At 42.1% G+C, this 22020-nt stretch overlaps 1 long non-coding RNA gene across 3 annotated transcripts; it reads right to left on the bottom strand.

Annotated features, from left to right (window-relative positions):
- Positions 1-450: 450 nt before the first annotated feature.
- LOC122437266 lies at positions 451-20501 on the bottom strand. 3 transcript variants are annotated; one of them, XR_006268202.1, is made up of 4 exons: positions 20160-20501; positions 4688-4815; positions 3366-3461; positions 451-2242 (listed from the first exon to the last, which is right to left on the bottom strand). It is a non-coding gene; the product is annotated as an uncharacterized LOC122437266 (long non-coding RNA). The 3 variants fall into 3 exon arrangements; XR_006268204.1 differs by lacking the exon at positions 451-2242 and adding an exon at positions 3635-3832 and having other exon boundaries at positions 3039-3461; XR_006268203.1 differs by lacking the exon at positions 451-2242 and having other exon boundaries at positions 3039-3461.
- Positions 20502-22020: the final 1519 nt, after the last annotated feature.

Here is a 22020-nt window from a genome sequence, read left to right as displayed (position 1 = left end):
TAGCCTACATCTGCACCCACAGCCAATGTGGAAAAGGGTCAAACATGACAAGAATAGTAGTGGGGGGGCATCCTTCAAACATGAAGAGGGGACACAGGAAGACAAGAGGTCTGGGATTCAAAAATATGTTTAGTCGATACTTCTGGATAAATGGAACACACAGGGCTTAGGAAAAGGTAAAGCAGGAAGCAATTATAGAAATACTGGAAAATGATGTATGAAATATCAAAACCCTAGGCATATGGAACAATTTAACGAGAGAGTTTTAAACTCAAAAATTCCTGGAATGTATCTTTACCTGAATACTTTCTATACACTTAGAACCTAGTAAGGGCTTCCCTGATGGCAGAGACAGTAAAGAATCTGCCTGAAATGTGGCAGACGTGGGTTCGATCCCTGGATTGTGAAGATCCACTGCAGGAGGGCATGGCAACCTCTCTGATATTCTTGCCTGGAAAACTGCCATGGACAGAGGAGCCTGGCAGGCTACAGTCCACGGAGTTGCAAAGAGTCAGACATGACTGAGTGACTAAGCATACAGTGTATGGAAATACAACTGATTTTTGTGTACTGATTCTGAAGCGTACAACTGTGCTGTATTCACTTACTGGTGTTAATAGCTATTCTATGGATTCTTTAGGATTTTCTGTATCATGTCATCTTTGAACAGAGGTAATTTTACTTCTTCCCTTCCAATCTGGATCCTTTTTATGTCCTTTTTTAGCCTAAGAGCTTGGCTAAAACTTCCAATACAACGTTCGATATCAGTAGTGAAAGCAGATACACTATCTTGTTCCCAATCTAAGAAGAAAAGCTTTCAATCTTTCATCACTGACTATAATGTTGGTTATGCGTTTTTCATAAATCTGCTTAATTATACTAAGTTCACTTCTATTCCTAGTTCGTTAAGTTTGCTTATCATGAAACAGTGTTGAATTTCGTCAAATGCCTTTTCTGAGACAACTGAAGTGATTAAGTGCTTTTCTTTTCTTCATTCTATTAATGGGGTATGTTATATTGATTTTATGCTGCACCACCCTGGAATTCTGGGGATAAACTCCACTTAGCCATGGTGTTTAATTCTGATATGCTGTTGGATTCGGTCTGTATTACAGATGTATTTTGACAATTAAAGATACACACACAAAAATAAATTGCTTAAACATACTAAATGTTAACAAGTAATTATTTCTACATGCTAAGTTTATAGGTTAAGATTTCCCTCTTCCTATTTTCTGTATCTTCTACAACCAATATGAATATCTTTTACAGCAAAAGAGTCAGTATTTTACTGATTTTTCTCACATATGAAATATTATATAGCAGAGATGAACAAGCTGAAACCATGTGTATGAACATGAAATCTAAAAAGCATTACTCAAAGAAAGAAGGAGCTGCAGAATATAATATACAGTAAGCTATGTTCAGTATGGGCTTCCCTGGTGGCTTATATATTAAAGAATCTGCCTGCAATGAGGGAGACCTGGGTTCAATCTCTGGGTCAGGAAGATCCCCTGGAGAAGGAAGTGGGTACCCACTTCAGTATTCTTCCTTGGGATATTCCATGAACTGAGGAGCCTAGCAGCCTACAGTCCATGTACCATTTATAACCCTATTAAAAAACTCTTAGGAGCATATGGATACCCAAATATGTAATGACAATATCAAAACATGAATGATGAAAGTAATCTGATTCATAGTAATTCCTGGGAATGCAGAAAGGGGCACACCCCAGACAGTCTCAAATGGATGAGAAATTTTGTTTCTTCAAAGGTATACACAGATTATTTTAAGATTAGATGTATTTGAGTTGAAAATACTCAGATCTTTGTAATAATATTCTCTATATTACTTGACATGCTTCAAAATAAAAATATTTTTGAGAAAAATTAAACCAGATGTCAGATTTTTTTAAAGGAAATTTACCACTTTTGAAAAGGAACTTTTCAGCAATTACTGGAAATAGGACCCTTCCTTTCCCATGTATTCTTTACAACCATAACACCTTTTGGTCAATGAAAATATTTTCTGATGACTCTAGATGATACTGGGTTTCATGAATAAAGACAGAATTACTAGGCTGACTTTGGACTTCGCTAGTAGCTCAGCTAGTAAAGAATCCACCTGCAATGCAGGAGACCCCAGTTCATTTCCTGGGTCAGGAAGATCCCCTGGAGAAGGGATAGGCTACCCACTCCAGTATTCTTGGGCTTCCGTGGCGGCTCAGATGGTTAAGAATCACCTGCAAGGCGGGAGACCTGGGTTCAATTCCTGAGTTGGGAAGATCCCCTGGAGGATGGCATGGCAAGCCACTCCAGTATTCTTGCCTAGAGAATCCCCATGGACAGAGGAGCTTGGCAGGCTACAGTCCAAGTCACAAAGAGTCAGACACAACTGAGCAACTAAGCACACAGCACAGTCTGATTTAGGAGAAACCACAAATGAAACAAAATTACTTATAAAGGTATGACGCTCCAAGTCACCAAATAAGTATCATATCTTTTTTAAAACTTAACACAGGTTAACAGAGGTCTAATATTTTTTTGGCCATGCCTCGTGGCTTGTGAGATCTTAGCTCCCCATCAGTTCTGAACCACCAGGAAAGTCTCAATAGAGTTCTTTTAATAGGCTTTTCCTTCTCAATAGACTGACACTGGCATAAAGAGTGCAGAAAAACACCCAGAGTTGTCACAAAAAAATGATGAAAAAAGTTCTGGAATTAGATAGTGGTGATGGGTTATACAACTCTGTGCATATACTAAAAACTATAAAATTATAAAATGTTATGCCATGTAACTTAGGTCTCAATCAAGCAGTTTTTTTGAAGAGTAATGATGATTCCTTATTTAAAGTGGTATTCTAACAAAGCTCTTTATATCTCTATTTTACTATAATCATCACAGTTCCTTAAAATCAGAAACTCTATTATTTATCTATAGACATCATATACTATAATAGGACAAACACAAAATCTGTAAACTCTGTCACAATATCATTTAAAAAATTTGTGACAGAAAAGCACCATTTTAAGCAAACTGTGGGCTGAATATTTACATTTTTATTTCAGTGGTAAAAACTGGTAGGAATTCAGGTTTAGCAGATTACTTCTGAAAAACTACATGCTTCTGAAAAGAAGGCCCTCTCCCCTGAAAAATACCTTTTTCTCTCTATTCTAACACATGTTTAGACTAGATCTAAAGCAGAATCTAGTCAACTCAGTGAGGCATCCATACGCCAAGAAGAGTAGAAGGAAGCAGGCCTGGGGAAGGAGGACACTCCTGAGAGCCTAAGGGGGAACTTCCTGTTTTCATGCCTCAGTGGGAAGGAACAAGGGTGGGGCCTGAGGCTCAAAGCTACGCACACACCTGCTCTTCTTCCGTGAAGGGCACAAGAGCCAGTGGCAGGAGGGGCTCCTCCTGTAGGATAGGCAGAAATTCTTTATCCAGAAGGTCTGAAGCGATCTGTTTCACCAAACACATGACCATGAGGTTAATACTCTCCCTGCAATTTTAAGAAGCCAAAACAAGAAAATAGTTTGGCTTATCTGCCAGTGATTATCAAAATACAGAATAAAAGCTTATTCAGTCACAATCAATATTCTGACAGTCAAACATTAAAAAGCCCAGTCACTCACCTCGTCCTCTCATCAGACTACCACGCTCAGATTTGATATATAGCACTGATCCTGATAATTCAGTTGGTAAAGAATTTGCCTGCAATGCAGGAGACTCCAGTTCGATTCCTGAGTTGGGAAGATCCACTGAAGAAGGGATACATTACCCACTCCAGTATTCTTGGGCTTCCCTTGTAGCTAAGCTGGTAAAGAATCTGGCTGCAATGCAGGAAACCTGGGTTAACCCCTGGGTTTGGAAGATCCCCTAGAGAAGGGAAAAGCTACACACTCCATTATTCTGGCCTGGGGAATTCCATGACTTCCATGGAGAATTCCACGTACAGCCTACAGTCCATGGGGTCGCAAACAGTCATACATGACTGAGCGACTTTCACTTTCACTGACTCTGATACTCCAGAGTGCATTTAACTCAGAGCAGAAGGTCGTGAAGAGTTTTATAAGCAACCATATCTGCAACAGCTAAGAATGGTTGCAACCTTAGCAACCGTCATTAAAATCTGATTCTTAATCCATTAATAAAGTTAAAAACAAAGTACACTTAAGTAGAGAATGTTATTTCTCACTAATCACATGACAGAAATGTACTTTATACCGTATGAGTTTTGATCATTTATAAGTAACTCAAATCAGGTGTCATATTTTAAGATTGTCTCTACATTTAATTCAAATGGGAAGAACAAGAGAAGCATCTGCCCTTCTGGCTCCTAACATCTAACTGGAAAGAAGAATGACAGATGCAATAAAGAGAAGAGAAAACTTTCTCAGCCATCACAGTGGGATAAAAATAAAGGTTGTGAGGAAATCAGTTAGACAAAACATTAAGTCCTGATCACTCTCCTGCTTCCATGAAGCTTTCTACTTCTGTAATGAAATCTTAGGTTTTCTCTAAAATATAAAGTTTTCTCTTCTAACATTTAGAAGAGCCTCTGTGAACTAGTGCAGGTTTCAACACAGGAAAAGAGAGAAAAACCACAGCTATTTCACGTATCAACACGTAACTGTACATACCGTGAAATCGCATTTGCAATTTTGAACTCTTTCCTACTTTCTTACCTTGTTGTCTTTAAGGAAAAGTGCTAACATTTCTTCTCTCCCGTAACAATAGTCTGCTAACACATACTTCGGCAATGCTGGAGAAAGGGAGGGATGTAATACTCCCACTGCTGGACAGAGCTCGGAGCCTAAAACAGTAGACAGAGTAGAAGAAGTGTCAACTGTGCTGGCAGTAAGGACTTTTTATTTCCACTATACTATAATATTTTCACTTTAGTTCTTCAAAAGAACAGAAAAGTCATTATGTCAAAGAATCTAAGATTTTAGCTCTAATGCTATCTGCTGTAATAGCTCACCAAGAAAACAGTTTATTGAGTTCTTCGAGAAAAAAGTAGACAACCATGTGTAAATTCCTTAACTTAAGGATTTCCCCACTCTTGCATCACAGCACAAACTACCAAATTTTAATTGTTGGATTCCAGCAATAATTTTTATTGGTTTTCAAACTGGCGGAATTTTGATAGTGTTAGTTCGAGTTTGAAGCTTTTGAATTAGCTCTCTAAATGGTGACAGTTTACAAGGTTTTATCTAGCTTTCTTATTTATACTTGACTGAATTGTAATGATGATTTTTTTTTTCTAATCGTAATTTGACCTAATAGCCATACAAAAAATGACTCTATTAGTACTGACTAGGTTTAGCTTTTCACGAAAAAAAAAAAAAAAGTATCATAGCATGTCCCTAGGGAGTGAGGAGGAGACACGTTTTTCCAAACTATAAAACTAAACATATAATTAAAAGTGAGACATCAACTTACATCACTGGATTAATAGAAATTAATAAATCTGACAGCACCAGCTACTGGCAAGGATGTAAAACAATGCAAATTCTCTAGTAGTACTTGTGGAACTATAAACTAGAACAGTCACTTCAAAGAATGATTTCCTAATATTTAACAAAATATTTTTAAAACTATTTCTTTTGCTCCCCAAAAGAAAATGCAAAATACAGACACTTGCAAAGAAAACGATACTTTTATATATGCCCACATCATTTGATAATTCATTTTTAATAACAGCAATTAATGATGAGTGCAGAGAATTTCAGAATACAGTGGAAAAAAAAAAAAAAAAACAACCCAGTGAAGTACAAGGAGAAAATATATAAAACCCATATTTACTGCTAAGGGAAAAAAGAAGGTAAAAATATACTTCAAGCTGATAACAGAAGTTACCTCAAAGGAAGGAAACTGGAAAAAGGGGAACACAATTTTATAACATGTTATTATTTTAAAAAGGAGCTGATTTCCTCGGTGTGTATGCCCAGGAATATTATCAAGTGTGAAACAAATCGTCAGTCCAGGTTGGATGCATGAGACAAATGTTCGGGGCTGGTACACTGGGATGACCCGGAGGGATGGGATGGGATGGGGAGGCAGGTGGGAGGGGGGTTCAGGATGGGGGACACATGTAAATCCATGGCTGATTCATGTCAATGTATGGCAAAAACCACTACAATACTGTAAAGTAATTAGCCTCCAACTAATAAAAATAAATGAAAAAATTAAAAATAAATAAATACACATGCTTAAAAAAATGAGAAAAAAATAAATAAATAAAATAAATAAAAAGGAGCTGAGCCTCAGCAAAAAATGGCAAGTTTTCCTCCTGGGAAAACTACCACCAGGAGTAGCTGATTGTCGAGGAGTGGCCCAAAGTTCTATAAAGTAATTGATAACAAGGGTAAACGGGGCCAAAGTACTGCAAGTCAGTAATTCAGCCCAAAGGAAAATTCAACAGAAGCACTGAAATATGGGGGAATGTAATACAAAAGTAGGAAACCAAGAGAGATACCTGGAGTAACAGGCAAGTTTGGCCCTGGAATGAAAAATGAAGCAGGGCAAAGGATAACAGAGTATTGCCAAGAGAACGCACTGGTCATAGCAAACACCCTCTTCCAACAACACAAGAGAAGACTCTACACATGGACATCACCAGATGGTCAATACCCAAATCAGATTGATTATAGTCTTTGCAGCCAAAGATGGAGAAGTTCTACGCGGTCAGCAAAAACAAGACCAGGGCCTGACTGTGGCTCAGATCATGAACTCCTTATTGCCAAATTCACACTTAAATTGAAGAAAGCAGGGAAAACCACTAGACCATTCAGGTATGTCCTAAACCAACCCCCTTACAATTATACAGTGGAAGTGACAAACAGATTCAATGGATTAGATCTGATAGGCAAGAGTGCCCGAAGAACTATGGACAGAGGTTCGTGACATTGTACAGGCGACAGTGATCAAGACCATCCCGAAGGAAAAGAAATGCAAAAAGGCAAAATGATTGTCTGAGGAGGCCTTACAAAGAGTTGAGAAAAGAAGAGAAGTGAAAGGCAAAGGAGAAAAGGAAAGATATACCGATCTGAATGCAGAGTTCCAAAGAACAGCAAGGAGAGATAAGAAAGCCTTCCTCAGTGATCAATGCAAAGAAATAGAGGAAAACAACAGAATGGGAAAGACTAGAGATCTCTTCAAGAAAATTAGAGATACCAAGGGAACATTTTATGCCAAGATGGGCTTAATAAAGGACAGAGATGGTATGGATCTGACAGAAGCAGAAGATATTAAGAAGAGGTGGTAAGAATACATAGAAGAACTATGCAAAAAAGATCTTCATGATCCAGATAACCACGATGGTGTGATCACTCTAGGTGTGATCACCTACAGCCAGACATCCTGGAGTCCAAAGTCAAGGGCCTTAGGAGGTATCACTACGAATGAAGCTGGTGGAGGGGGGGAATTCCAGCTAAGTTATTTCAAATACTAAGGATGATGGTGTTAAAGTGCTGCACTCAATATGCCAGCAAATTTGGAAAACTCAGCAGGGGCCACAGGACTGCAAAAGGTCAATTTTCATTCCAACCCAAAGAAAGGCAACACCAAAGAATACCAAAGAATGTTCAAACTATCGCACAATTGCACTCATCTCACATACTAGCAAAGTAATGCTCAAAATTCTCCAAGCCAGGCTTCAACAGTAGATGAACTGTGAACTTCCAGATGTTCAGGGTGGATTTAGAAAAGGCAGAGGAACCAGAGATCAAATTGCCAACATCTGTTGGATCATTGAAAAAGCAAGAGAGCTCCAGAAAAACATCTACTTCTGCTTTACTGACTATGCCAAAGCCTCTGACTGTGTGGATCACAACAAACTGGGAGAAATTCTTCAAGAGATGAGAATACTAGACCACCTTACCTGCCTCCTGAGAAACCTGTATGCAGGTCAAGCAGCAACAGTTAGAACCAACATGCAACAAAAGACTGGTTCCAAATTGGGAAAGGAGTATGTCAAGGCTGTATATTGTCACCCTGCTTATTTAACTTCTATGCAGAGTACATCATGTGAAATGCCAGGCTGGATGAAGCACAAGCTGGAATCAAGACTGTCGGGAGAGAACAGACTTACTCTGTGGGAGAAGGCAAGGGTGGGATGTTCAGAGAGAACAGCATTGAAACAAGTATACTATCAAGGGTGAAACAGATCACCAGCCCAGGTTGGATGCATGAGACGGGTGCTCAGGGCTGGTGCACTGGGAAGACCCAGAGGGATGGGATGGAGAGGGAGGCAGGAGGGGGGATCGGGATGGGGAACACATGTAAATCCATGGCTGATTCATGTCAATGTATGGCAAAAACCATTACAATATTGTAAAGTAATTAGCCTCCAACGAATAAAAATAAATGGAAAAAAAAAAAAAAGACTCCCGGGAGAATTATCAATAACCTCAGATATGCAGATGACACCACCCTTATGGCAGAAAGCAAAGAGGAACTAAGGTGCCTCTTGATGAAAGTGAAAGAGGAGAGTGAAAAAGCTGACTTAAAACTCGACATTCAAAAAACTAACATCATGGCATCTGGTCCCATCACTTCAAGGCAAATTGATGGGGAAACAATGGAAAACAGTGACAGACTACTTTCTAGGGCTCCCAAATCACTGCAGATGGTGCCTGCAGCCATAAAATTAAAGGATGCCTGCTGCTTGGAAGAAAAGCTATGACCAACCTAGCATATTAAAAAGCAGAGACATTACTTTGCCAACAAAGGTCCATCTAGTCAAAGCTGTGGTTTTTCCAGCAGTCATGTGTGGATTTGAGAGTTGGACTATAAAGAAAGCTGAGCACAGAATTGATGCTTTTGAACTGTGGCGTTGGAGAAGACCCTTCAGAATCCCTTGGACTGCAAAGAGATCAAACCAATCAATCCTAAAGGAAATCAGTCCTGACTATTCATTGGAAGGACTGATGCTGAAGCTGAAACTCCAATACTTTGGCCACCTGATGCGAAGAACTGACTCACTAGAAAAGACCCTGATGCTGGGAAAGACTGAAGGCAGGAGAAGGGGACCACAGAGGATGAGATGGTTGGATGGCATCACCTACTCTATGGACATGAGTTCTAGCAAGTTCTGGGAGTTGGTGATGGACAGGGAAGCCTGGTGTGCTGCAGTCCATGGGGTCGCAAGGAGTTGGACATGACTGAGAGACTGAACTGAACTGACTGAAACATGTCCCTAAAATCACTAAGCTGTATTGACAAAAACAAAAAAAAATAAGGGACTGGTCTACAACTTGTACATTAAAAAGTATGAAGGCCAAGCACAATAAATACTTGCAGATTATTCAACAATGGCAGAAAAAGTAGCATGTTCATAGTAAATATACAGAATGTGTTTATATGTAGAAAGCAATACCAGATTTTTTTTTTTAAAAAAAGGAGTATGTATTAGTACAGTAAGACAAACAAGATTTTTTAATTTCAATGTTTTACTTATGTTTTTAATGTTTTATTACGGACAATTTTGAACATATATAAAACAACCAAGAAGAAACTACCCTGTACTCATCACCCAGTCCCCAGGCCATCCAACTCCTACAGCCCCATCTAACCTTCCTTTAATGTTATTCTGAAGCAACCCTTTGGCTTTTAAGATTTTTACAGGAAATTATTTTCAAGTTTAGAGAAAATTCTTTTAGGAAAAGTTATAATTTCATCTGTGAATATTTCAGAATGTTAGCTATAAAAGATACAGGGTTTTTTTTTAAAGTCTGGATTTTGCTAACTTTATCCCTGTGATATAGTTTAATATGCTTCTCTCTCTCTGCGTTTCATGTAAATTGGTGACTGGACGTAGAGACCTGATCGGACTTGATGAGACTATGTACACATGGCAGTCTGTCACACCACCATGAGGCATGTACTGCCTGGAGCGTTTTGCAAGGCTAAGAAGTCCCTAATGAGTCAAGCTGAGATCCCCAAGTTCACTAAGGTTACAGACTGCCTTTGTTCTATCATTTCTTCTTTATTTACTAGGTAGAGTAGTTCTACAAAGAGAAAACTTCCCTCTTACACTATCTGGTATTATCTAATAGAATATAGCTCATATAAGAAAAGAAAAAGCTCTCATTCTCCTTTTCATTTATTGAATGACTTGGTTGGCTAACAATCCTCCAACAGTAAAATCATATTCATTAACGTATTTTCAGTTCACTGCAATTATTCTTAACAATACTCAAACTGTCTCATCTTTGTCTAGTGGGAGAGGCTTCAGGTTTGCTCCCAAGTCCTTCTGACCCAACCCTAGTAAGTCTTTAAGAGCTTCATTTCTATCTGGTATGCCAAATGTTCCAAAATCAGCTTATTTCTTGCCTCAGATGTGGAATCAACTGTTTCACCAGGGAACCTGATTCTCTTTGGTAATACACATAATAAGACTACAGTCTAAGTGCTAGAAATGTTCACTGTTATTGGGTTGGTTTTTTGTTTTCTTTCCAATTATTCACAGACTTAGAGGTCACTGAGTCCAACTCCTATAAGACAGGCGAAACAACTCAGTAAGAAAACAACGTGCCCACAAAGGAGGACCCAACCACTGCTGAAGGACCTGCCAGCACGGCGGTTCACATCACATTCATGAACATCTGGGCTCTTCCCTGAAAACGTGGAATCAAAATCCACTGAGAACTGAAGCTGGTAATGTTACATATACTCATTTAAGTTTCACAACCACTCCCAATAGGACAGATGAGAAAAACAAATCCAAGGAGTTAAGCCATTTACCCACAATTGCAGTCAGTGATTTTGACCAAGAGTCAAAAACTAGGTTTTTATGACTAAAAAGACCAAAATCTTTCCAACAATGAGGTCTCAAATTTTTATTTGAAATAGTCACGGTTCAGTCTGCCAAAAATTAATTTTTAAATATACATCTATATAACTAGAGATCAGTTTAAACCATCTTATACTGAGTCAGTATGTTCCCTAAGAGTGTCTACCACTAGAGGGCACATCTAAGCGCTCTTCCATTTTCTAAGGGAAAAATCAACCCAATATCTCCAACTATTACGTCTCACTAGACGCTTTCCTGCTCACTGTGCAACACCCCTAATTTCTTCATCTGCTCCTCACAAATCCACCCACCAACACCCGGAGAATGAGATGGCTGGATGGCATCACTGACTCAATGGACATGAGTTTGATAACTCCAGGGAATAACGAGGACAGGGAAGCCTACTGTTCTGAGGCCTATAGGGTCGCAAAGAGTCGGAAACAACTGAGCGACTAAACAACCCCCAAGGGATTTCTATGCCTAGGAACTGAACACTTCTCATAGGTAACAGTCCTAAAGAGTAACATGACCAGGAATGCATACTTAAGAGTCCTCCAGCTACTGTGAAGGCAAGCTAAGCATAATGCAACCTAGAGAAGACAGTAGCCTGAACCAGGAGAATGGCTGTGCTCCACTCAATAATCAACAAATCCTGTCCCAAGTCCTCCTTCACCCACAGATATCTGGAAAAGCTGAAACCTATCTGGATAACGCCCTTCCCTAAAAACCCACCAGTGACCTTTACCTCCTCTAGAACCATGCTCCCTCTCTTCTAGAAACTCAATCCCTCCCTATTAGCGTTCCACTCATCTCTCAATATATCTAAGAGTGATTTGCTTAAAAGGTCTCTAATGCAGCATCCCTCTCTGGCGATGCAGCACTGGTCATCTTCCTCTTCATCTCAGAGACGTCTTCACCGCCTCACTTCCCAACCACTTCAAAACCCAGCACAACCTGGATTCTCCCCCACTGCTCCACTGCTCTAGAAAAGTTCAACCACCTCAACACTAGGCCCGAGTGAATTCCCTCTCCTGACCATCTTCCTGGCCACATGGAGGTCTGTTTAACACAGGAGGTGCAGTGCTCCTCCAAGCAGGACTAGCAGTCACTGACGGGTAGCAGCAGGGCCTTCTGAAACCAGCATCCCCCACACCCAATACCTACAACCCTCACTTGTTAACTGCTGCTCAAAATCCAAACTTCAGCTTACAGAAGTAATTTACAATGTCCATGTAGATGTGTGAAGATGTACAAATCTAAAGGCACTTCTGTGTAAGTTCATGACTCAGGTCCAGGTGTGAACTCTCCCCGACAGAGTACGGCTTTCTTACTCAACCACTCACAGCCCTTTAGGTCTAAGAGACCCCAAACCTACTCCTCAAAACCTCCTTCATCATCGGTATTCCCAAAGGCAGGTAAGGATACCACTATCTACTGATGAATGAATGAAGAGTCTCGGAATCATCCTTTACTCCTAATCTAATCATCACTTCATGGCAAATAGATGGGAACAGTGGAAACAGTGGCTGACTTTATTTTTGGGGGCTCCAAAGTCACTGCAGATGGTGACTGCAGCCATGAAATTAAAGACCCTTACTTCTTGGAAGGGAAGTTATGACCAACCTAGACAGCATATTAAACCCTAGACAGCATATTAAACAGCAGAGACATTACTTTGTCAACAAAAGTCTGTCTAATCAAAGCTGTGGTTTTTCCAGTGGTCATGTATGGATGTGAGAGTTGGCCAATAAAGAAAACTGAGCGCAGAAGAATTGATGCTTTTGAACTGTGGTATTGGAGAAGACTCTTGAGAGTCCCTTGGACTGCAAGGAGATCCAACCTGTCCATCCTAAAGGAGATCAGTCCTGGGTGTTCATTGGAAGGACTGATGTTGAAGCTGGAACTCCAATACTTTGGCCACCTCATGCGAAGAGTTGACTCACTGGAAAAGACCCTGATGCTGGGAGGGATTAGGGGAAGGAGGAGAAGGGGACGACAGAGGATGAGATGGTTGGATGGCATCACTGGCTCAATGGATGTAGTTTGGGTAGACTCTGGGAGTTGGTGATTGACAGGGAGGCGTGGTGTGCTGTGGTTCATGGGGTCACAAAGTGTTGGACACGACTGAGCGACTGAACTGAACTGAATCATCTCCCATACCCAATTACCACCTTCTACCTGTTTTAAGGGCTTCCCTGGCGGCTCAGTGGTAAAGAACCCACCTGCTAATGTAGGAGACATGGGTTCAATTCCTGGGTCAGGAAGATCCCCTGGAGAAGGAAATGGCAACCCACTCCAGTATTCTTGCCTGGGAAACCCCATGGACAGAGGAGCCTGACTGGCCAGTCTATGCGGCCACAAAGGAGTCAGACATGACTCAGCGACTAAACAACTGTTTTAAATCTGAAATCTCTCAAACCATCCTCTGACCAAATAACCTACCGTTGTTCACACTTGTCACCTTGACCGCAGTCACTAATGCAGCTTAATGAGCACCACGCTGCAACTGCTACTGGCCCCCAATGGAAGCTGCGTCACAGCTGTCACTAGGTGCACAGGATAAACTCGGTCAGAGCTGCTCATCATCATCATCTTCTCAACCGTGTTGCTCCTAGTAGCCGACTTCAAGGACTGCTTACAACGCCTTCAGAAAGATTATGCTATGATTCTAAATTGAAACATGTTGGAAAAGACTGATGCCGGGAAAGATGGAAGGCAGGAGAAGAATAGGACAACAGAGGATGAGATGGTTGGATGGTATCAGCAACTCAATGGACGTGAGCAGGTGACAGACAGGAAAGCCTGGCATGCTGCAGTCTATGGTGTCCCAAAGAGACGGACATGACTGAGCGACTGAACTGACTGACTGACAGGATACAGAGGATTTAATTACAATCAAGACGTCTTAAAATACGTTCTTAGTGAGTATTTTAATTTACCTATATGTCCCCAGATGTAATATTTACTTCTGAATGGTGAAATTATGAGTAACTGTTTTCCTATTAAGTTACTAATTTCTGTTTGAAAGAGATAACACTGGCCAAAAAAAAAAAAATTAATGGAAGAATTCAGAAGTTTCAAATATTGAAGTCAAAAAAGAGAGACTGGAAAGTCTTCACGGGCTTCCATAATGAAGTGGCCGGTGACCTGAAGGGCGCAATGAAAGCAGCATGATGAGGACAGTGAGACTGCAGAGGCTGGGAGGTGAGAAAGGGAGACTACAAACGCAGCCGACTGTTTCTAGGATCTTAGCTGCGAAAAAGCAACGAGAAACGAAGCAGAGTAGAAAGAAAATTTCCACTTTCACTTTAGAGGAAAATATCCTAAAGGAAAACTACCAGTACAATCAAAAAGTGAAGAAACTATTTAGCAAAAGTATGATGCAAGTGCAGCTGTGAGAAGGCAGGCTGGACGGGGCTTCAAAAAACAAATGCGAAAAAAAAAAGACACACTATGCCTATCCACTTGTGACAAGAGCAAAGTATGTTCAAATGACTGAAGACACCTGCAAGCTTTTTGTGGGGGAATAGCAAGTGGTGGAGAATTCACATTCGATGGCCTCAATTTTCTCAGATAAGTAGGCAAATGACAGTAGGTGACAGGGCAAGGTTTGAGAAGAATCCAGGAATGGGAGCTGCTATATCTACAATAGTATTTTTCTTTAATAAACTTTATTTAGGAATAATTATGGATTTATAGAAATGTTACAAAGATATTACAGATATTCCCTCAGTTTCCCCTAACATAAACAACTTACATTACCACAGTACGCCTGTCATGACTAAGACACCAACACTGGTACACCACTAGTAACTATACTCAGACTTAACCAGTTTTTCCAACAATGTCCTTGTTCTGTTCTGATCTCACCCAGGACACCACACTGCAGGTACCTACAGCAGTTCTGAAGTCCCAGTCAAGATGGAGATGGCACCTACCTGCATGGTTGTGGGCTTCTTTCTCCAGCTCAGCCTGAGAGAGAGCTGACGACATGACTGAATCTGGGTTAGGATTTTGTCACCACAATAAACAGACGAGTAAGAAGGCAAAGGGAGGGTACTGGCAAAAGTGTGACTCAGGCACAATGAGGAAGAAGGTAAAAACAAAAGGGCTTACAAATTAGATATGCTGGTAATGTCAAAAAGCAGGTATAGTAGAAATAAAAATGAAAGCACTAGACGAATAAGAGGCGGGAGGTAAGTCACGGAATCAGGAGCCTGGGAAGACTGGACGGGTCATCCCACGGACTCTGCAGTAACCTCAGGATAATGGCAGAGAGAAGAAAGAAGAAAATGAAGGATGATGCCTCAGGATCCAGATCTGATGATAATAAGGGGAAGAGACAGTTGTACTGTCAGACAGCATGAACTTCAGCAACCAGCTATTCATATCTTAGCCAGATCTGGATTAACACAAGGTTAATAACTCCATTTCTGCAAATTAGTTCAACCACTTCAAAAAACCGTTTAGCAGTTATCTATTACACCTAAATATACACCTATTTGGTGATCCCACAATCCACTGCTAAGACATACACTCAAAGAAAATTTCTACCCAGAGATGAGTAAAAGATATGCATAGATTTATTCATACCTGGACACGTGGCTATCATGTTTACCAACACCAATGTCCATCAACAACAGGTGAATGAATAAGCATATATATGGGAGCTTCAAGATTGGTGAAGATGTGGAAAGGATGGCGCAAAGCACTCTGATGTGCCCTTTCCCACACGCCTTGCCCTATGCATCCCTGCCACCCAGTTGTTACTTAGGTAACATCACTAATAATGAGACAAACTGGCACCACGTGCCTCCTGATGAGATACATGGACAAGGACACAGTATCACTAACGTTATATTCCTGACAAAAATGCATAAACTAAAATTAATTTTGAAAAAAATCAGGTAAGTCCAAATTCAGACACAAAATCAATCTACCATAGTCACCAAAAACACCAATGTCATGAAAGACAAAGGCTGAAGAACCATTCCAGATTAAAGGAGACTAAAGAAAAATAAAAACTAAAGATAAGTATGATTCTTAATTCCATCCTGAACAAGAAAAAAAATGCTATAAGATACATTAAAGAGATAATTAGAACAATTTGAATCGGAGATATGGAGTAGACAACAGTATTATACCAATGTTACTTTTCTATGATTCTGAAATCTTTACTGCGACAATGTAGAGGAATGTTCTCATTCTTAGAATGTAACACTGAAATGTTTGGAGGAAAAGGTGCATGAGGTCTGCAACACTCTCTCAAATGGAAAAAAAAAAACTACAACAATTTAAAATTATATTCAAATTACACACATATATAACTGCACATACGGAGAAAAAAAAATTAGACGTAAAGGAGAAAGAAAAAAAAATAGAGGTAAAGCAAATATGCTGTTCAGTCCCTATAAGTCGTTATGTACCACTCTCTGCGACCCCATGGACTACAGCATGCCAAGCTTCCCTGTCCTTTACCATCTTCCGGAGCTTGCTGAAACTCAGGATCATTAAGTCAGTGATGCCCTCCAGCCATCTCATCCTGTCATCTCCTTCTCCTCCTGCCCTTAATCTTTCCCAGCACCAGGCTCTTTTCCAACAAGTCAGCCCTTCCCATCAGGTGAACAAAGTATTAAGAGTTTCAGCTTCAGTATCAGTCCTTCCAATGAATATTTAGGCTTGACTGACTGATTTGATCTCCTTGCAGTCCAAGGGATACTCAAAAGTCTTCTCCAACACCACAGTTCGAAGGCAGCAATTCTTCAGTACTCAGATTTCTTTACAGTCCAACTCTCACACCGTACATGACTAATGGAAAAACCATAGCTTCGACTAGATGGACTTTGCTGGCAAAGTAATGTCTTTGCTTTTTAATATGCTGTCTAGGCTGTCATAGCTTTTCTTACAAAGAGTAAGCGACTTTTAATTTCATGGCTGCTGTCACCGTCTGCAGTGATTTTGGAGCCCAAGTAAATAAAGTCTGTCACTGTTTCCATTGTTTCCCCATCTATTTGCCATAAAGTGATGGGACCAGATGCCATGATCTTTGTTTTTTCAATGCTGTTTTAAACCAGTTTTTTCACTCTCCTCTTTCACCTTCTTCAAGAGGCTCTTTAGTTTGTCTTCGCCTTCTGCCATCAGGGTGGTGTCATCTGCATATCTGAGGTTATTTGTAAATGTCAAAGAAAGTTACAAAAGATACAATACCAGGTATCCTCGTTTTTAAACATGCAAACTTTTAAAAATAATTCTTAAAATATAATCTGTTAACACATCTACTAACGACAACAATTTATGAAGCAAAATTAGGCTTCATTACTAAATATTTATTCTAAAGAACAAAGAACTCCTCCCCCAACTCCCCAGGAAATCATAAGTCAAAGTTGTCTACATCTCTCTGTGTCACACATTATTGTATGAAATTTCACAAAAATACTATTTATTTCTATGTTAATTATACTTCTCATGGCATATCTTCAAAAACACTATAGGTACTCTGCTGGCTTCTCTCCTCATCCTAAAAAGAATTTAAATTCAACACAGAAATCATTAAGAGGAATTCTTTACCATTAAAAATGTGGGTTAAAACACTTCTTCCATTGAAAGGAGGAGATACTTGACACAAGAAATCATGTGTGGAATCTACCTTCAGAGAGTTGGGCTTGCAGCTCACTATACAATTGCAAGCCTAAATTCCCTCTGTCCCCAGAATCTCATAAGAATCAGTTTGGGGTCTGCTCTCCCTAAGGTAAGAAAAGATGGCCACCCTTCTCATCACGGTCACCTTCATTTTCCAAGGCTCTGGTGAGAGCAGATGGCTTTGGGGACTGGGTAGCTTCAGCAGTTTTTATCTAGAGCCATACGCATCTTAAAGCCAGGGAACTTGGCCTCAGTAAGCATACAGCCTTAAATGGCTAGAGAAAATAAATCTGCACGCTGGGTGCCCAAGGAATACACCAATATCCCAAAGAATTCTCGCTCATTCCTCTGGAGGTGGATAAGCAGGGCAGTTTTAAAGACAGGAAAGTCAGTGGCTGGACTGAATCCTCCCTTCTTTAGTCAAGAATATATCTTTATTTATTTAAAATGCATTGAGTTGTACTTCCCTGGTGGTGCAGTGGATAAGAATTGGCCTGCCAATGCAGGGGACTCAGGTTTACTTCCTGGTCCAGGAAGATTCCATGTACCATGGGGCAACTAAGCCCATGCACCACAACTACTGAGGCTGTGTGCTCCAACTACGGAAGCCCACGCACCCTAGAGCCAATAACTCTGCAACAAGAGAAGCCACAGCGATGAGAAACCTGCCCACCACAAGGAAGAATAGCCCAGGCTTGCTGCAACTAGAGAAAAGCTTGAGCAGCAATGAAGACCCAGCACAGCCAAAACTAGATAAATAATTTTTTAAATGCATTGAGTCCATCAACAGAGGAGTGGATTAAGAAGATGTGATACATACATACCATGGAATATTACTTAGTCGTAAAAAAAGAACAAAATAATGCCATTTGCAGCAAGATGGATGGGTGTGGAGATTGTCATATTGAGTGAAGTAAGCCACAGAAGGACAAATATCACTTCTATGTAGAATCTTTTTTAAAAAATTAAACAAATGAACTTATTTACAAAATAGAAATAGAGTCACAGATGTAGAAATCAGTCCTACAGTCAACAGGGAGGCAAGGCAGGGAGGGATAAATAGGGAGACAGACTGACATACACACACTACTACATAGAGAATAGGTAACTAATAAGGACCTACTGTATAGCACAGGGAACTCTAGTCAATATCCTGTAATGACCTATATGAGAAAAGCATCTGTAAAAAAGTATTATGTTTAACTGACTCACTTTGCTCTACACCTGAAACTAACACAACTGTAACTCAAATAAAATCCAATAAAAACTTTACGTCTAAAGCAAAAACCAAAAACAGAAAAGCACTTCTTCCAGGTTATATTTCTTAATGATCTGTGCCTACATTTCAAAGGAAATTCATTTCTCTACATTTTCAAACAGTGAAGTATTTCAAAGACCCACTTCTTAGAAAGCAATTTTTTTTGAAAAATCCTGTCAGGCAGTTCAGTTCAGTCACTCGGTCGTATCCAACTCTCTGTCACACCATGAACTGCAGCACCCCAGACCACCCTGTCCATCGCCAACTCCTGGAGTTTACTCAAACTCATGTCTGTTGAGTTGGTGATACCATCCAACCATCTCATCCTCTGCTGTCCCCTTCTCCTTCCGCCTTCAATCTTTCCTGCTATCAGGGTCTTCTCTACACTAACTCAACACATAAAAACATCGACGAATGAGGCAACGTATATCTGTGTTCAAAATGCACAAACTCTGAAAGGCCAGAGCTGCAATTATTAAGATAAAAGTTAGTGTTCAAAATGGATGACTTTTTTTTTTTTTTTAATCTAGGAAATCATTAGATTCTACAAAGGAAATACTATGTAAGGAAAAAGTATCTTCAATGCATACACAACGGGGAATCAAAACTGCCTGTAATCCAAGGTATAAAACACTGAGTATAATTCAAGCTACACAACAATGGATAAGAAGCTGGTCTCAGATTTCGGCCCCGTCCTCAATCTCTTTCAAGTTAAACTGAAGTACTTACCTTTCTTACAGAGAAAATAGATGGGCTTCTTTCAGGGAAAGAATTAAAAAAAGAAAAAAGAAACCACCACAGTACTAGATAAAGGCAAAGCAACGTAACTGGCTCCCAAACACGGTCAATCTGCTTCTCTGTACACCCTTCCCTGGGAGCTTGGTTTATGTTTCAGCTAGAAAACTGAATTGATTCTGAGTGCTTCCGTGGGGAACTGCGGTCACTCAAGGCTAACGACGGTTTCAACCTGACGTGAAGGCTCGGGTCCCAAAGCTGCCATGGGTTCTGTTCTACTCTTCCCGACCTCCGTCCCAGGTTCGGATCATGGCTCCACCTTGGCTTCGGGCCTGGTCCAGAACCGGTCCTCTTGCCGCGGAAGGAGTCTCCCCAGCGCAGATGCTCGGTGAGGCAGGCAAAGGCGCATCTCCCCGAGGCCAGGTGTGGGGAGGAGCGCGGGCAGAAGCAGCTGTCTGGCCGCAGCAGCTGTTACCCCGGGCACCCCGAGGCTGGGAGGGCGGCTGGCCCGGAGAAGCAGGTAGCGGAAAGGCGAGCTCTCTGGCCCTGAGCGAGCCGGCCTGACACTGTCCACCCATCACCCTCCTCCCTTCCTCGGCTCCCCCTGCGATGCCAACGGGCCCGGGAGAAGCGGACTCCCCAGCTCGACGGCAGAGACGCGCCAGGGCCCGGCGTGCCCCCGGCCGGGGAGGCGGCTCCCTCCGGACCCGCACTTGACCTGTCAGCTCACCTGACGCCCCAGCCGGCCGAGGCGGCTGCCGGGCGGCCTGGGGGTGTCCATGCGGCTGGGTCGGGTCGGGTCGGGCCGGAGCGGAGGGGACGCCAGAGCAGGCGGCAGGCCCAGGAGAGCCAGGCAGGGCGGCAGAGCGGAGCCGGGCAAAGGGAGTGAGACCGAGTCGCCGGTTTCCTGCGGTCCGGGACAGGGGAGACTCTCGAAACACGCCAGTCCTCAGCCTCAACAACACGAGACGGCCGACACGGCGTCACGCACGTCACGTGACAGCGCGCTGGCTGCGCCCCGCCCCCGCCCCTCCTCCCTCCCGGCTCCTCCAGCCTCCCACGATGTCCTTCCTTTCCGCCGCCTCCCTCCCGTCTTCCCCGGACACGCCCCTGCCCGAGCCCCGGATGTCAGGCGGGAGGAGGGCGGGGCCGCGGCAGAGCGCAGGCGCCAGCGAGTCCCTGGGCGAGAGCTCCTTGCTTGGTTCGGTTGGGTTCAGTTCATTCAGTCGCTCAGTCGTGTCCCACTCTTTTCGACCCCATGGACTGCAACACGCCAGGCCTCCATGTCCATCACCAACTCCCAGAGTTTACTCAAACTCATGTCCATCGAGTCGGTGATGCCATCCAAGCATCTCATCCTTTGGCGTCCCCTTCTCCTCCCGCCTTCCTTCTTTCCCAGCATCAGGGTCTTTTCCAGTGAGTCAGTTCTTCGCATCAGGTGGCCGAAGTATTGGAGTTTCAGCTTCAGTGTCAGTCCTTCCAATGAATATTCAGGACTGATGTCCTTTAGGATGGACTGGTTGGATCTCCTTAAAGTTCAAGGGACTCTCAAGAGTCTTCTCCAAGACCACAGTTCAAAAGCATCAATTCTTCCGCTCTCGGAGTTGAGTAGACTTGGTGTCCATAGTTGGATCTGGGCCAGTCTCCATGTGACTCACCGTCACTGCGCCCAGTCCAGAGCCCATTAGCAGTTCAGAAAGTTCTGCATTGTTTACGATTTTCCATACCAGAACTTTTTGCACAGGTTTTGGCAAAGCATTTCCCTGCTCTTTTGCCATCCTAGAGAAAAAAGGGACGCGACACACTGGGGAGTCGAAAACTGAAGGAAAACTGAAGGCGGGGAGCCAAAATCAGAGGGAATATACTAGAAACACTTTACAGTTTGGAACGATGATGCTAACTCAGAGCAAAATGAGGGCAGGGAAACCAATTATGAGGCCACTGTAGACTCCCAGGAAGGAACCAATGAAAGCCATAACCATGGAACTGAAGGTAGGGCTTCTGGTGGGGCAGGTGGTCATACTGTTTTTCTTGTCCCTGCGGATGGGGTCTGGAGCCTCCACCCCCGGGGTCTGCCTGGAAGGCTTTTTTCTTTTCCCCCACGCATTTGACAATATTAACTGGGTATCTGGGATTCCTTGCTGGCTCAGATAGTAAAGAAACTTCCTGCAATGCAGAAGACCCGGCTTCGATCCCTAGCTTGGGAAGATCCCCTGGAGAAGGAAGGGGCAACTCACTCCAGTATTCTTGCCTGAGAAATCCCACGGACAGAGGAGCCTGGCAGGCTACAGTCCATGAGGTCACAAAGACTCAGACACAACTGAGCAAATAAGCACACATGCACTCACTGGTATCTACTATGTACAGACACAGTCATGAGCACGTGGGCTGCTAACCCCTGGTCTTAAAAACAATTAAAGCTCCTGATCAGCCAACACTTACTCTGTGCTGCACGTGGCACTAGGAACTTTCCATACACGGCCTCACTTGATTTCCCCCAAATCCTGCGGAGTCTTATTTAGTCTTCCCAATAGCCTGGGAAATACCCTCACCCTAACCAGAATCAGGATACCTGGAGATGGAGCCTGGGG

This window comes from Cervus canadensis, chromosome 2 (assembly GCF_019320065.1).
Source record: "Cervus canadensis isolate Bull #8, Minnesota chromosome 2, ASM1932006v1, whole genome shotgun sequence".
Classification (NCBI taxonomy): Eukaryota; Metazoa; Chordata; class Mammalia; order Artiodactyla; family Cervidae; genus Cervus; species Cervus canadensis.
Note: the sequence above shows the minus strand (reverse complement) of the source record. Positions and strands in the feature narration are given on the sequence as shown.